A 14892-nucleotide genomic window follows, 5' to 3' on the forward strand; every position below is an offset into this window, starting at 1 on the left:
TGACAAGCCACTGTCCCCCTGGAACTCATTAAGGCCTGTGCTTTGCAAGAGGGGGTAGAAAACCCTATCAGGCACACCACACATGCGTGTACACACACACACACACACACGCGCGCGTGTGCTCACACACACAAACACACATGCACATACACACTCACACTAGTGCCAATGGTTCCTGGAGATCATTTGTCGGGATTTTTGTGCTGGAAGAAAAAAGGGTAATCTGCATGGATCTCAAACAAGTGTAGCCTCCTGGCTACCAATTGACCAATTATCTCCCACTTCGCCATTTTCATTTTAAAACCTGTATGATTAACAGCAACATACCTGTCAAACATGCATCCAGTGTACTGGATGGAAAAGTCAGTTGTTTCATAGTAAAATATTCAAAAGAATGGGGAGCAGATAGGAGTTGGGATAAGAGGAAGAGGACTACTATAAAAGCTGTCACTGGTGAATTTTTGCTGCTATGTGATTTATGCAAGTGCCTTCCAGTACGTATGGAGGGCCATTCTGCTGCCAATGCGTGACCTGTTTGCCTTTCTTCCTTAATTGATTTTTCTGGCCTTCAGACTTGCAAACAAAATGACAATTTGTTTGGTGAAAGTAGAGCCCCTGTGTTGTGAAATGTACACGACACTTCAGCCATGCAGAGAGGAAAAATCCTATTCAGGCAGCTGCATTAATGCTTCCCTTTGTAGAAGCGGTTTTGAATTCTGCTGCTGGTTTTGGATGTAACACAGTTTAGCATAAAATCAATTCATTGTTAACTCTATAGTGGTTGGAGCTTATGGGCTCTGAACTCATGCAGAGTTTCGTACTTTTACTTGCTTTTGATTTGTGATTGAAGTGAACCTGCTGGAGACACTTAAGAACGGCACATGGCCCACCTGAATGGCCCATTAGTGAACACTGGCACTTTGGTCACTCTGAGCTGGCTCCACCTTTACAAACAATTAATAAAACAACCCTTTCGGCTTCTCAGTTTCCATTTGGCCAGGAGTGGCGTTTTCAACAACTCACTTCACTATGTCTGGAAGATTGCAGCAGGGGAAGTTTATGATTTCACTACTATGTTCCATAATTGTATCATATTGAAATAACAGCAACCCATCATCTCTGCCTAATAATTTTATTGTGTCTAATTTATCAGTAAATTTTCCACCAACACGTCTGGGTCATAGATATTCAACAAACAAGCTCATTACTCAAGATCCAACTCATCAAGCTTGGGCTAAAAGCTGTATATCACTGATAACTGATCAGCATAAAGAAGGAAATACAGTAAGAGAGAAGAAGAATAAAAACAGTGAAAAAAATATGGAAGGAAAATGGAGGAAGAGATAGAAACATCTCTGAAGTCAGTTACATTTGAGAGCACTGAGAAGTGAATACACCAGCAACTCAGGTGGATTTTCAGGCACACTGACCATGGGCTTCATTTGCCTCCTTTGAGGAAGCTCCTCTATTATGAGTCTCACAAGCACAGACATAGCTTAGTGCAAGGATTGTCAAGCTCTGCCTTTTTGAGGTAAATGTAGCTTGCAAGCAGTTCAAATGCACTCAGGCTGAGGTTGAATCATGCGGCCGAGAAGAAAACTCAGCAACCATGTAACCCTTTGCCAGTCCAAAATTGTGGCTGTAGAAGGAAGTGAGTTAGCAGGGACTGCAGAGGCCAGTATTGCTAAGTTTCTCTAGTATGTGGTTTTATGCCCTCCATTCCTGCTTTTGCAGGAAGAGGCCACAATCATCTCCTGCTAGTGAACTGCCCCTACAGCTTCCCCTTCCTTGCTTTCTGAGATACAAGTCTGATAGCTCTCAGCCAACTGAGGAGTTTGGCATGTAGCTTATTGGGAAAGGAAACGCCAAGGCATGCTTACCTTTGGTTCAGTGTGTTCACCTGCTGCATATCTCACTTGAGTCAGACTTCTTGAGAGTGAGAGGAAGAACATCATTTGACTTTTCATCTGATTTTGCAGGGCCAGCAGCTAGAAAATACATATTTTTATATATAAGCTGAGCAAGTGTGTTTTAGAAAACTGACGGACCATTTTTTGCAAAGCAGAACTGCCCACTAGTCATTTAGCATCAGCACAGTGCTTTTCTACTAAGTAAATTTTATGCCACAGACCTTATCTCTGCTCAAACCATTCAAGTTAACACTCCAGCAATAGCTCACAGTCTTCTTGAGCGCCCTTGAGAGGCAGCAGTGGAAAGCTACTTTTTTTCATCAGAACATTTTTCTAGCAACTGAGAATCTATTGCACCTTCAATCTCATGCACCTTCAACAGTGAAAAATAAATGTCCTACAGGTAAGCCTTCTGCTACAATTCCCATTTCCAATTGGATCTACAGAGTGGTCTTTTAAATACCTATTCGCAGACTCAAACTGGAAAAAGTGGAGCCTTGGAAAGGCAGAGTGCTCCTTGGAACCAAATCTTTTGGGAGTTCAGACCCTTCTTGCTCCACAGATCCAGCAGAAACATTTTTTAGTCCTACTAGAAACCTTCTTTCACTGCTATAACCATTAGTCTCTGACCATACGGTTGCAGAGACAGTGATCAGTAGTTATGGGGGAAATATTTTATAGGCAAGAGCACTGTAGTCACTTCTAAAGAGATTGTCAAAAAGAAAAGAACTTCACCACAATTTGAAGAAAGAAAGCTCAACCAAGTTCACCAAGTGACTTAGAAGAATAGGTCACTTGACTCTGAATGGACACTCAGCAGTGAAAGGGATTGCCCAAAATCTATTGTACATTCAGATATGGTCATATTCACAGCCCCTTTATTTCAGCAACCCAATTGTTCTAGAGAGGCTTCACCTCATTCATTTTCATTCACTCTTCATTTTGAAGCGTACCAGTTGTGATCATATATATAAAGATTCAGATCCTAGGAACTCTTGATCATGAACACCTAGATGTAGCGTCAGCATCTGCCACTAACTCCACAGAAAAAAGAAGAGAAAAGAAACTAACAGTTTATTCAGAAAACTTCTTGGAGAGTTTGTTTATAAAGAGAGATTCAAAGAGTCTGAACCATTTGCTTCTGTGCTGGTGGTAATCGGATCTATTATGTTACACAGTAGAACTGCTGTCAGTGAAAGTCATGGGATAAATGCCTACACTCTATACTTTATCGGCTCTATACCATTACCTATGGAAAAAGTTAAGATGGTTCAGTTCATATAAGTACCTTAGTTCAAATATTTATGTAAACTGTGCTTTTAAAACCATCTCAGTTAAAATTCAAGCTAACATACTTCTGGCATGTTTATCTAGTTTCAGTGGAAGTGTCTGACCTCTATGTTGCTTTATGCGGGTAATGCAAACTGCTGTTAATGACATATTGTAAGTTCAATTCTGCTTATTTTTTAATGGAACAAGTCAGATGGTAGAAGTCACATACTATTTCTCTTATCTCAGACTGGTCAAGCCCCAAACCTTGCTTTTAATGGAAAAAAATTGCATCATTTTACTCAGTACTCATTTTACTTGTATATACACAAATGTGTATACATATATATACGCCTCTGTGTGTGTGTGTATAATATATATATAAAATATATACGCATACACATATATGTAAAAAATATATATATATAACTGGTATACATAATAGACATGTGTTCAAGGTCTTTAGTCCTGGCTACTTCAGCTTATGTAAATTTAATGATCTCCTACAGATTATGGAGCTTGGGGATTTGGCTTTCTTTTTTTAATATTTAATTGAACTGAAGGACTTCTCATACAGAGAAAGCCTCATTCTCTGAGGTCTATAAAACTGGGTTGAAAGGCCCCCAAATCACCTCTACTTGCAGTCCTCCTGGTGTATGCCTTCCAGTTTCTGAATTACAGAAACAAGAAACACAGCACAGGAAAATTAAGGCTAAGTGCAGAGCAAAATTTGATTTCAGCCCAGGAGGGCTACTCCCTCCAAGCACCACAGAGAACATGGCAGGGTTGCAAGTCTGAGGTGGTCATCAAAGTCTCCACTTTTTCTGAGAGAAAAGCTGAACTCCTTCAAAGAGTACATACCATCCACACAGCACTACCAGGGGACAGACACGGCCAGGGTGTTCTAAACTTGAACTATCCATTTAGTTTAAATATGTTATAACAGCAGATGTCATAGTTAAACATATCAGAAATCTAAATCCCAGCTGGATGTAACAAGACAGATTCTGTCAAACTCATATGCTGAAGGTATAGATGTTCAGTGTGAAACACAACCACATCCTGAAGGTCTCAGTAAAGAATATTTTCAAAATACCAATCTTAAGCATTTAGGGAAAAACAGGGGTCAGCCCATTTCATCACAGAACTAAAACCATACAAAGTTTCAAAACGAGCCGCATTTAAATCATTCGGGTCTAAAATTTATGTCTAGCCCTTCTGTCTGAATCTCTACTCCTTACCTTGCCCCCACCCTGCTGTGAAATGTGCAATAATTGCACAGCAGATGACTTTTGTTTTTTAAGAACATGACATGGCCATTATTAATGTGGCCTGGTATTAGTCAGTTTTTCTTTTCATCTTTATCAGACATCTATATCTCTCTCAGAGGCCTTGTTTACATAAAACAGTGCACTTGGATGCATGGTGCTTAATGAGTTTCTGTTATAACCAGAATAGAGCAAGTAAAGTACACTACTCTTTCTAATTATGAATCATTTGACTGCGTTAAGAGAAAGAAAACTGTAGCAAATGGTGCCAGAAAGCTTTTTTCCAGTTTTTTTTTTTATTGCTATAAAGAGCAGCCATAAATTATGAGTTAGGACAATGTTGCTTTGGCTCCAAGCAGAAGCAGTAGGAAGGGAAAACCCCCCAACTTGCTCATATTTCATGCTCCAGGGTCAGTGAGTGGTTTCTTCCTACATCTAGAAGGCTCTGCCAAGGATGGTAAATAAAGTAGGCCAAACTCTGCTCTCAGGGGGATCTGTCTAAACTGGGGGTCCTGAGAGCACTTCCCAGCTCCAGATTCACGATTTCCCTTGAATGTTGATGAGCCTGGGGTGCACACAGTCCTGATACCTCCTACTTTCTTTTGAAAGAAAACTCAGGTGAAGAGGCAGGGAGGGAGTTGTGGCGAGCCTGTGATCTGGCCTGCAGCCCATGGCAGGGCTCATCTGCCTCAAAGACAGTGGCACCCTGGCACTCTACTCATCCCAGTACATTCTGATGGCCCTGAGCATTTTATTGCAAATTCTAAAATTGGATGGTTTGTTTTAAGAGTGAAACAAACTAATTTTGTCATCCACACACTGACCAGTATAAGGAGAGATGGCTGGATGGCAAACTAGGTCTATGCCCCTAGCTTGATCTGCATAGTTTCTACAAAAACCTATAGCTGAGAACAAGATTTGGCCCTTTTCTCTGAGATTTACCAATTTAGTTATAAATTACTAAAAGTCTAGCCCATAAGTAAGGCAAACAATCCCAATTGTTATTACTGCCAATTCCCTGGTGTGAGCACTGCACAGTACAACCACAGGCTGTCTTGTGCAAGCTCCCATGAAGCCCCAGCACAAAAGCAAACCAGAAGTAAGAAGGGGAGAATGGAAGTCCCACAGCACATGCTGTTCAAGACTATTCTGAGCCATTTCACTGAGAAACAACCATTACATTTCCAGCAGCAGCAGCAGGAGAAGAGAGGGTGCAAAGCTGCTCAAAGGCTGCCTTTGTCTCCCTCCACCCTCCTCGTCTTTTGCCTATCCTGGGCTGTGTCCTCCAGAAGCATGGCCCAGTATGGAGCCAGGGTAGCTCTGATGGATCTCTGGTAGAGTCCACCACAACCAGGGTGGCTAAAGGCTTTTTTTTTTTTTTTGTATACTTTATACTACAGTAAAACAAATGTGCCAGGTTAGCCAACACTGGCATCCTCAGCCAGGAAGTCCAAGAGAGAATTTGATGTAACAGTGAGTAACAATAGAGATATCTTCCAGTAAATAATGGAAAGCCGACTTTGCCTAACCAGGAAATTACTAAAGAGAATCTTACACTGATACTTATTCTGAGGTAAGAGAAAACTTCTACTGCAAGTCTGCAATAAACTCTGCTTTTGCTATTAAAGAAAAGTAGTAATATCCTTACATTCTGATCTTAAAATGACTATTGGATAAGATATTCCTTCCTCCACCAGAATTTCATGTTAAAATCAAAGCTTTGGTTAGCTGGAAGAATTAGGCAGATAAACTATCTTGACTTCCCATTTAACTTGTGGTCCATTATACGTTTGTTAGGAGGTCAGACTGCTGGGAATATCGTAAGTCATGCTGAGTGTAAGCACTCTGGAGTAAGAAATATATACGACGTCAGAACAAGTATGAGTCATAGAAGAGAAAGAGTTAACACAGTCATTTGTTAGAGAGAAAAATGCTCAGTGATTTGGGAAATCTCTGTGGCTCTACATATTGATGTTATTCGGCCAGGACACTGTTGAGCCTGGGCTGGGGAGACTTCTCTTAATGTTCTCTTAATCTCTTAATTGTTTTGATTTATTTCTATATGCATTATCTTTTTTAAATTCAAAAAGATCTTTTTTTATTAAACAATACCCAGGTTATTTCCCTGGCTGAAGACTGACACTTTGCAAGTAGGCAGGATTACAAAACATGATAGGTGTCTGTTAAAATAGAAACATGTACATAAAAGGAGTTCCAGATAGTCACAAACCAAAACTGTAACAGAACTCCCTGCATGTGCCTAAAAGACTGATCTTGCCTTGTAACTAAGAGTGTTAGCAAAGTGTGGATAATTCTTGGTGTTCTTACTGAGTTAGGAATAAAAAACTGGCTGTTTTCTCAAGATATAATACTTGGTGGGCTTGGAGTTTTCAGGGACACCAATCCAAAGGCACAGGAGAACAAAAGCCTGTAATTACTACAGAAAGCCTGAGCTGGTGTAGGGACTATGGTAAAAAGAAGCTAGCACCAAGCAAAGAGTTTAGGAAAAAAATTAAGCCTTTTGGAAGTCAGCAGATTTTCAGAATTTTGAAGTAGAAAAGGACACAAAATAAGTAATAGTAAACAATAAAAACAGTCTTTTTTTTAACATACAGAAAGACTTATTGTAAGTATTAGCTGATGATTATGCAGTGGGAAGAGGCCAGGTTCTTATTTTATTTAGCTTATGGTTGAGTTCAAAAGCAACTGGAAGACAAAACCCAAATGCGTTGGGTGTTTCATGTATTCATTTTTCATTCAAATCCTCCCCAGCAGTGTGCTATGCCTTTTCAGTGTAGCAGAAAAAAAATCCTAGGCTTTCTAGTCAAATAAGATCTTTATTTCTGCAACAGGCAGTCTTATTATTAGGGATGTGCTTCCACAGGCTTCATGCAACCCCTTCCTTAAGACTAGCTATTTCCTAAAGCTCCATAATCCATGACCCTGCTGCACATAATAGCAGGCTAATCACTTCCCTGCTTTTTAAAACATACAAAAAAATGTTGACATACTGCATAATGGTACTTCCCAAACAGTCCATAAACCTGTCCAGTGGATTCCTCCTCCATTTCCTTGCTTGTTGTTATCTCCCTCAGCATCTTGTCTTGCAGAGTTCAATTTAGATTGCAACGTCTTTGGACCAGAGGCCATGTAAATCACCTGTGGCTCCACACAAATATTAAGTAACAGCAGTATCTGACCGTGGAGCCACAAAACGCTTTCCAGATTTGAAGTCCCAGAAGACATCTCAAACTTTTAGTCATTCCTAGATGGATGGCTGAAACCCAGGACTACACAGTCAATCAAAGAAGTGAGAATAAAAGGTGAGGGAAAAGGGAAGATTTTCTGAGCCTTTCTGAGCGTTTTTGCTACTTTGTGCAACTAAGTCTTAAAGCTTTAAATACATATTCCTCATCATGGGGGTATATATCAGTAATTCAGTTCCCAGATTCTTTTTGAAACTAAAACTTTAAATCCTGGCTCTGTTGAAGTCAAAGATAATTCTGTGCTATCAGACTGAGGAGCTTTTGAGTCTCGATGATGTAGGACTCTCACAGAGGGTTAACAAAATGGACTCTGCCATCAAAACTGGTAATGTTTACGGACTGAACTTGGCACCTTTTTCCCTGTGTCCTTCCTTTACATCATTGGGCTCTATAGGATGTCCACATTTATCTGCTGAAATTATACATTACATTATGGAAGTGCTAAAAGTCCAAATTTTACCAGTGTCTTCAAAACGCTGTGGCATTGGAAAGTAGCCTGAAGCAAGAAATGTGTAATTCAAACGTACAGTAAAAGCATTGAGATCTTAAGAAGGAGGAAGGAAATTACTTAAACCCCACTCTACCCTGTGATATCCCAGGGCCCAATCACATGAAATAAGGTACAGGTAAACAGGAAAAGAAAAAGGAGGTCATTCCATCTTGGGTGAAGTGCTTGACTGAAAAAAAATCATTCTGGGGCATCCAGGCATCTCTTTTAACAATAAGGCAAAAAAAGCTTGCTCTAGGAACTCCGGAGGGCATGTCAGCCATAAAAGAAACTACAGAAGCTAGTTTTCAGACTGACTCATGCTGGACTGTGTGGAATAACTCTTCCCTTTGATCAGCATTATCCACAAAATAATTGAAACAAAGAAGGCATTCAGGGATGTGTCTCATTGGTCCAGGCTAGTATACAATGGTTACCTGCAGTTACAGCATGAACCAAAGCCCACTGATTCCATTGTATCAGCTTCAGTGAGTTTCCAGTCAGGGTTTTGCTGTCAGTGAATGAAACGCAAGGATAAAGTTCGGAGTCTCTTGCCCCTAGTCTTTTTTGCTCTTCAGCCATAGTAAAAGAGTCAGCAACACACGCCCAAAGATGAGTCACGGTACATGTACTAGCAGCTAGCAGCCATTGCTTCCAAACTGTCCTAGGGATCTGAATTGCAAAGTCCAGATTTGGCTCTGCATTTTTTCCACCAAAATCAGAGTTGTTCAGATGTGGAGTTTAGTTTGGTTTGAAGCCTACGGAAAAGAGGTCAGTTCTGGTATACCACAAAGGCCTTTGTCTTCCCAGGGCAGAATCCCACCCTTCAAACCGTAATATGCAGGAAATGAAGGGAAGAGAATGGAGACGTGCAAGGCCAAATCCCCCTCATTTTGCCCTGGGGGGTTGTACACGTGCAAACTGTCCTATCCTTGCTGTACACTGCACCGTTTCAGCAAGAAGCCCAGTCTCCCATGACTTTTTACAGGCATGTTGGATATAAGCACCGAAGGCTGATTCAACAAAATGAGAATATGGATCAGGTAATTTATGTCCCTCTGTTAGGACACAAGTGACTCTATTAGTAATATGTCTTCTGAGCTCAGCACTTTGCCTAGCACAGTTCTGCTTTATGCAGTCTAATTACACACAAAACATTTTTCATTAAAACACAGTTAGGTTTATCAGCACATACTGTATAGATATGAATCAAATAGCTGGTCATTTTATAATAGGATGCCAACTCCTACAAAGAAATCAGCTCCTAAATTCCTTGCTGTGAGATGGAAGTTACTTGTTCACCCCAAACACATTCTATTCTAGTATTCCAATATAAAAAGTGTTCTTATTACTAAATGAAATGTGCAATAACAGTACACAGTGTCACATGCTTGGGTTCTCCCAGTATGAGATAACTGACAATATAGATGCATATGTTATTTTTCTTCTTGATATTTTGAAGTTCCCATAGATACCTGATTTGTATAACAACATCCCTTAAAGACAAAGAAAGAGTGGCCAGAGAGCATATCTCTGGAACCAGCCATCTAGAAGCAGGGTGTGCGTGGACGGAGGTGAGCTCTGATATTTAGCTCCACAGCTCCAGCAATAACTGTGATTTTGATCTGCTGTGAAGAGTTGATGCGGTGCCTGGCTGTCTCTTTGTTGTAAGAGTCTGGGAATTTCCTGCAAAGCATGTAATATGCTTGAGGCATCTAGTTTTTAACATTTATTTGCCAAAAAAGGGTGTATTATTTGGCATTTTTCCATGGTGACTTAATTCAAAGGCTATGAACAAAATGGAAATGGAAATGGAAAACACCTTTCAGTTACAAAATGCCACTCACATGCACTCTGAATCTTGATAGCTTAAGCCACAAGAAGCACCGCAAGAACCAAGATAAAACCCCAAAGAAATTCACAGCAGTTAACAGTAAGCATCGTTAAGTTAAACACAGCAGAGCCCATTAGTTCAGTGGCCAATGCAGTGGGGTCAGTGTGAGGAATACTGGGGCTAGTCCCCACGCTGGCATCCTGGGAGAATAAATATCACTTGTCATCTCAGCCTCCGCATCACAGGGAGATGAAACTTACCCACCCTGTGGTCAGAGATAAGGCAGGATTTAATACATAATACTTATTTAATACGTAACACTTATTTAATACGTAACACTTATTTTACCTCAGGTCTTGTATTTAATGTTTCTTATTACCTTTTCTGGAGTTATGGGATTCTGTAAAGGTCCGCCTTTGCTTAAAAATATTTCAGTCATTCTCCATTACAGAGTGTGATACCATGAGTCTTGAGTTCTCAGGAAGGTAACAGAGAGGTGCCTGCATTATTGGTGAACTAGTCTGATTTAAAAGCCTGCCTTGCTTTGAACACAGACATACCACATATAGGCAAAGAAGTTTGACCTCCCTAAATGAAACACTACAGAACCAGGTCAAGATTTCTTTTAGTTATTTTTTATTTTGTCTGTTTGTGATTTCCTTGTGCAGAACTTGAGTGTTGTCTTCAGGTTTTGTCACACCCCTGATGAATATTTCACAGAAGTGTCTATGAATATGAGCAAGAATACACTGAACAGATGATGTCCGTCTGCAGTGAAGAGACAGCATAGCTATTGGTGAAGCAAAACCCAAGAGGCACGGGAAGGCTGAACATGATGCTTCTTCATCCCCTTGGGACCTGCCTATCTCTTCCTTCAACTCCTGTCTTGTTCTTATGGTGCTGGTCACTTCATGTCCAGAATCACTTACCTGATTTACACAAAGTAACATTAGTTTAACCAATCACTCCTGTTCAGAAAAGGTTTTGTCTTAGTTTTTAAAGCTGTCCAGTGCAGGGAATAGGGTGGTCCCATAACAGCCCTTCCCTATGGAGTCCCTACACCTCCTTGCCTCTATCTCCCTTGTTTCTCAGACTTCACATGGAACGATGAAGCCAGGTGGCTGCTCAAATTAGCTACTTGGCCTGGTGAAACTTCTGCACACAAATTTTCAGGTCTGAAACATCAAGCTACGGTCAGCTGTTTTAAGTGTCATGAAATAGATACAAGGCAGTCAGGGGCAGACAGTAATCAGCTTCTCTCAGAACCAGGATTTATCACATACTTTTGCCAGCATTTGTTTCAGAGTGATCACCTTACATAAATGGTGACTGCAAATTTCCTTGAGGTAATGTAAGATTAAGGGTTTACATGTGGGGATAGCTAGACTGGTTATTAGATAGCAAACAAGGGTAGAGCATCCTCCCGACTTTCTACGAAGTAATGCTCTTCTGACTACGATTTATGTTTAGTTCCAAGTCTTGATATAAGACAAGCTATAGCATCCAGTCATACACATAAGCATTTCAAAGCCTAGATCACTACAGAGTTTTGTAGCAAAATGCTACAGATTTTTAAATAAACTATTAAATTGCTGTTGTCATTGTCTTGACTTTCATTGTCTTGAATTTCATACAACCAGCTGACGTTCAAATGTGTTTTCGTGATATCAATCTTCCCCCTTAGGCTTACCCACAAAACTCTGCCATGTATTTATTCAGCAAATTAACTAAATTATTTCCTTCCCAAAGAAAAGCTCAAATCTTCATGGGGAAGGCTGACGGGTTTTAGCAGAAAAGTCTGGAATTATGCAGTCACTGACTAACTGTAAATCAGCTACAACGAGAGACCAGGAAAGTACGGATTCAAAGGAGGCCATAGTGAGACTGATCCTGATTTTGTTTACAATCTGTTCAAACAGAGGAACTTCATTGACATTGGTTGAACTAGTCTGAGTTTGTGCTAGTGTAACTGAGATTAGACTCCTTTAAATTCTCATGCCCACAGTATATTGAGTTACATATATCCCACACAGAAGGTTTCTTTCCACCACAGGCAACCCACTAGGCCAACTTCTTCCCCTTTATGCCACAGAAAATCTATAGATTATTAAAAATATATGTTTTAAAGAAGATATATAACTTGTAATATATCTTTACGGAGTCTTGGGAAGTTGATTACATGCAAACACTAAAACAAGGCAAAATTTTAATTCTCATCCAGCATAACAATCTTGAGGAACTCTATTTAAGCAATAAGTAACCCTTACTACAGCAATAAGGTGCAGCACAGGTGTCACAGACCGCCTTGGAAGCAACATACTTTCATGCTCAGGCACAGATGTGCCAGGCAGCCGTCTGCTTTCGGGACATGACAACTTTATATTCCTCATTGCCTAGGCACAACCCCACCATCAGTCTCACTTAACCTCAGCAGGATAACCTATTCTTAGTCCTCTAAAAATAACCATTGACGCATACTGCCTTCAAGTCAAAGGCACAGAGCCTCTCAAGCTAAGAAACCCTTTCCCTTTCCTTTAATTCCCTTTCTTTTCTGCAGGCTGCCAACAGCTCTAAATAGGCCCTGCGGGACTTGAAGGTGCCCAGTTGACTGAGCAGGGATTACCCTTCTCTTAGCCGTAGCGGGGGAGCTACCTACCCCTCCACTGTCCATCCATCACACACAGGAAAGGGAAGATTGATGGTGGTGCCGGGGATCGCAAAGCCCGTGTGCTCCCACACAGCACTCATCTCAGCGCTCTGTCTCAGGGGCTCCTGGCTGCAGGCTTGTGCTTCAACCGTACCTTTCAGTGCCTATCACTCTCCAAACCTGCACTCCTACTGGGTGGCCTTTCAGGCATATGCTGGAGGCCCTCTTGCACCGAGCACCGCGATGGGGAGATTGCCTTGCAAAGCAGCCTGTCTGCACCAGCACTTGGGATGATGATGGAGGGTCTTGGTTTCCTTCATTTGTAACAGAGGGATTTGAGCAAGAGCTGAATCCTGTCAAGCGCTTCCTGTCCTGCACACACCCTTGTCAAAGAGCTCTTTAGAGAATTCAGAAAGAGGATTAATGCTAATAGGTATCTGCCTGTCATTTGAAAATCTCAAGCAGTACTCGCTGGATTTTCTTTGTGAATCTCTAATGTACAGTAGTGCGAGGGCACGTTAAAGGAAACTTTGCACAGAGTACACGCAGCAAGACACCGTGCCATAGGTGAATGACCCTGCAACGTGTGGGCACAGATCATAGCCTATGTACCAAATTGCAGTAAAGCCTTTTGGAGTAGGAAAAAAGCATGCATTTTGCCATCAAGTAGGTTTACCTAATTCATCCCTTTCAGTCACACGCTATAATTCATTTTGCTATGCATTTTAGAAATAGTCACTCTGGAATTGCATTCACTTAGCACAGTTAGTAACATAACATTAACCACTCAGTCCTTCTTATCCAGAACAAGCGCTTAGACTTGTAACTGTGTAACAGACATTAAATTTGTTGGACCAGGCTAATAACTTCATGGGTTAAGCCCTAATGAAGGATCCACTCTTAATCCCAAAGGAACCTTAAATAGGAGCAACTTCTGACCCTCAGGAGTTCTGACTATATTTCACTTAAGTAAATAGAATCACCAGAGCAATGTCATATCCCTTGGAGATGCTGCATGTAATTCTTGGAACAAGGCAGCACAAGAAACACAAGGTGTAAAGAATTGATAAGATGACCAAGAGCTCACTGGTCGATCACGCATATTAACACTTAGCTCTCAAAGAATGAAACTGCCTTTCAAAAGCCCTGTGGATTACTGACATTACAGGAGGGAAGAACATCCATTTGCAATGTCTGGGCATTTTTTTCTTTACTTTGGCAAGGGGAGGAGTGTAATGAAACACATGCTGACCTGTTTGAAGAATGCCCTAACAACTCAGAAACATAAGCTACCTTTGCAAATTGTACTCAGCAGTTTCTCATCTCCAGCTTTCTTCCTTTCCCCATGCTCCTCTTTCGCCCTCTTTGTACCTTGACAATCTCCAGCTATCCTAAAGAAGCAAGTGAGGTGTGGGAAGTGAGGTGTAAAATTTGGCTTCAGAGTCTCAAACCATGTTCCCTCTGCTGATACACTTCACGTTAGTCAGGCTGCTGGCCCAAGTACCCAAGTACTCTTCCCTTGACATGCTTCAGTGCTTCACAAACACATACGTAACAACAGGATTTGTATTGCACCAACAGCAGACACACAGTTTTCCTTTATTTCATTAGTTCCTTCTCTGGGTTTTTTAAACCTGTTGAAGTGTAAAATTACAACTTTTCCTTTTTTTCTTCTCCCTTTGGTTATGTGCTCTTTGGAAGCCACAAAAAGGGATGCAAGAGACCCGCCAATGACTGTTAAGCCGAATGTGTTTTACAACAGAGAAATCACCAGCCACTGAGGTTCTATGCTGTTCCTATGCAATTAAAAACGTCTGTGTCATTTGCAGATTATGCTTAATTTGCTTGCGTATATTTTAACAAAGAAAACAGTTTTAAAGAATGAGCATTTCTACAAAACTCAGCATCACCCAGACTAGCCACCAGAAAGAAGCACATAGCTATTTATAAGATAATGTTGAAAGTAGACATGATATAAACTATTCCATTCCATTGTTTCCATATGGGAAACAAGAGTGTCTGAGCCTGAATGGTGAAAAAAATGGACTATTCCAACTGTCTCTCTGTAAAAACAAATAAAAGGGCAGAGAGTAGAGAAACTGACTGGGCTTGTAGTTGTGAAGGCCAGCATTCCCCATCAGCCCCAGGCCGGCAGGCTTTTACTCTTTAATGCCTTCATGCCCTCTAATTAACATTTCCAAGTACAGTCCT

The 14892-nt window shown here is 40.9% G+C and overlaps 1 protein-coding gene across 14 annotated transcripts in view; it reads right to left on the reverse strand.

The window, feature by feature from the left end:
• RPL34 (ribosomal protein L34) overlaps window positions 1-14892 on the reverse strand; it is a 180587-nt gene that overhangs the window by 122689 nt on the left and 43006 nt on the right. For 8 of the 14 annotated variants that reach the window (XM_068941920.1, XM_068941918.1, XM_068941926.1 and 5 more), the window contains one exon: window positions 1881-1988. The exons of the other annotated variants lie outside the window; for them this stretch is intronic. The gene's annotated coding sequence lies outside the window, so the exon portion shown is untranslated. The remainder of the gene's footprint in view (window positions 1-1880; window positions 1989-14892) is intronic. 14 annotated transcript variants of the gene reach the window in all.

The sequence above is a fragment of the Struthio camelus genome, chromosome 4 (assembly GCF_040807025.1).
Source record: "Struthio camelus isolate bStrCam1 chromosome 4, bStrCam1.hap1, whole genome shotgun sequence".
Classification (NCBI taxonomy): Eukaryota; Metazoa; Chordata; class Aves; order Struthioniformes; family Struthionidae; genus Struthio; species Struthio camelus.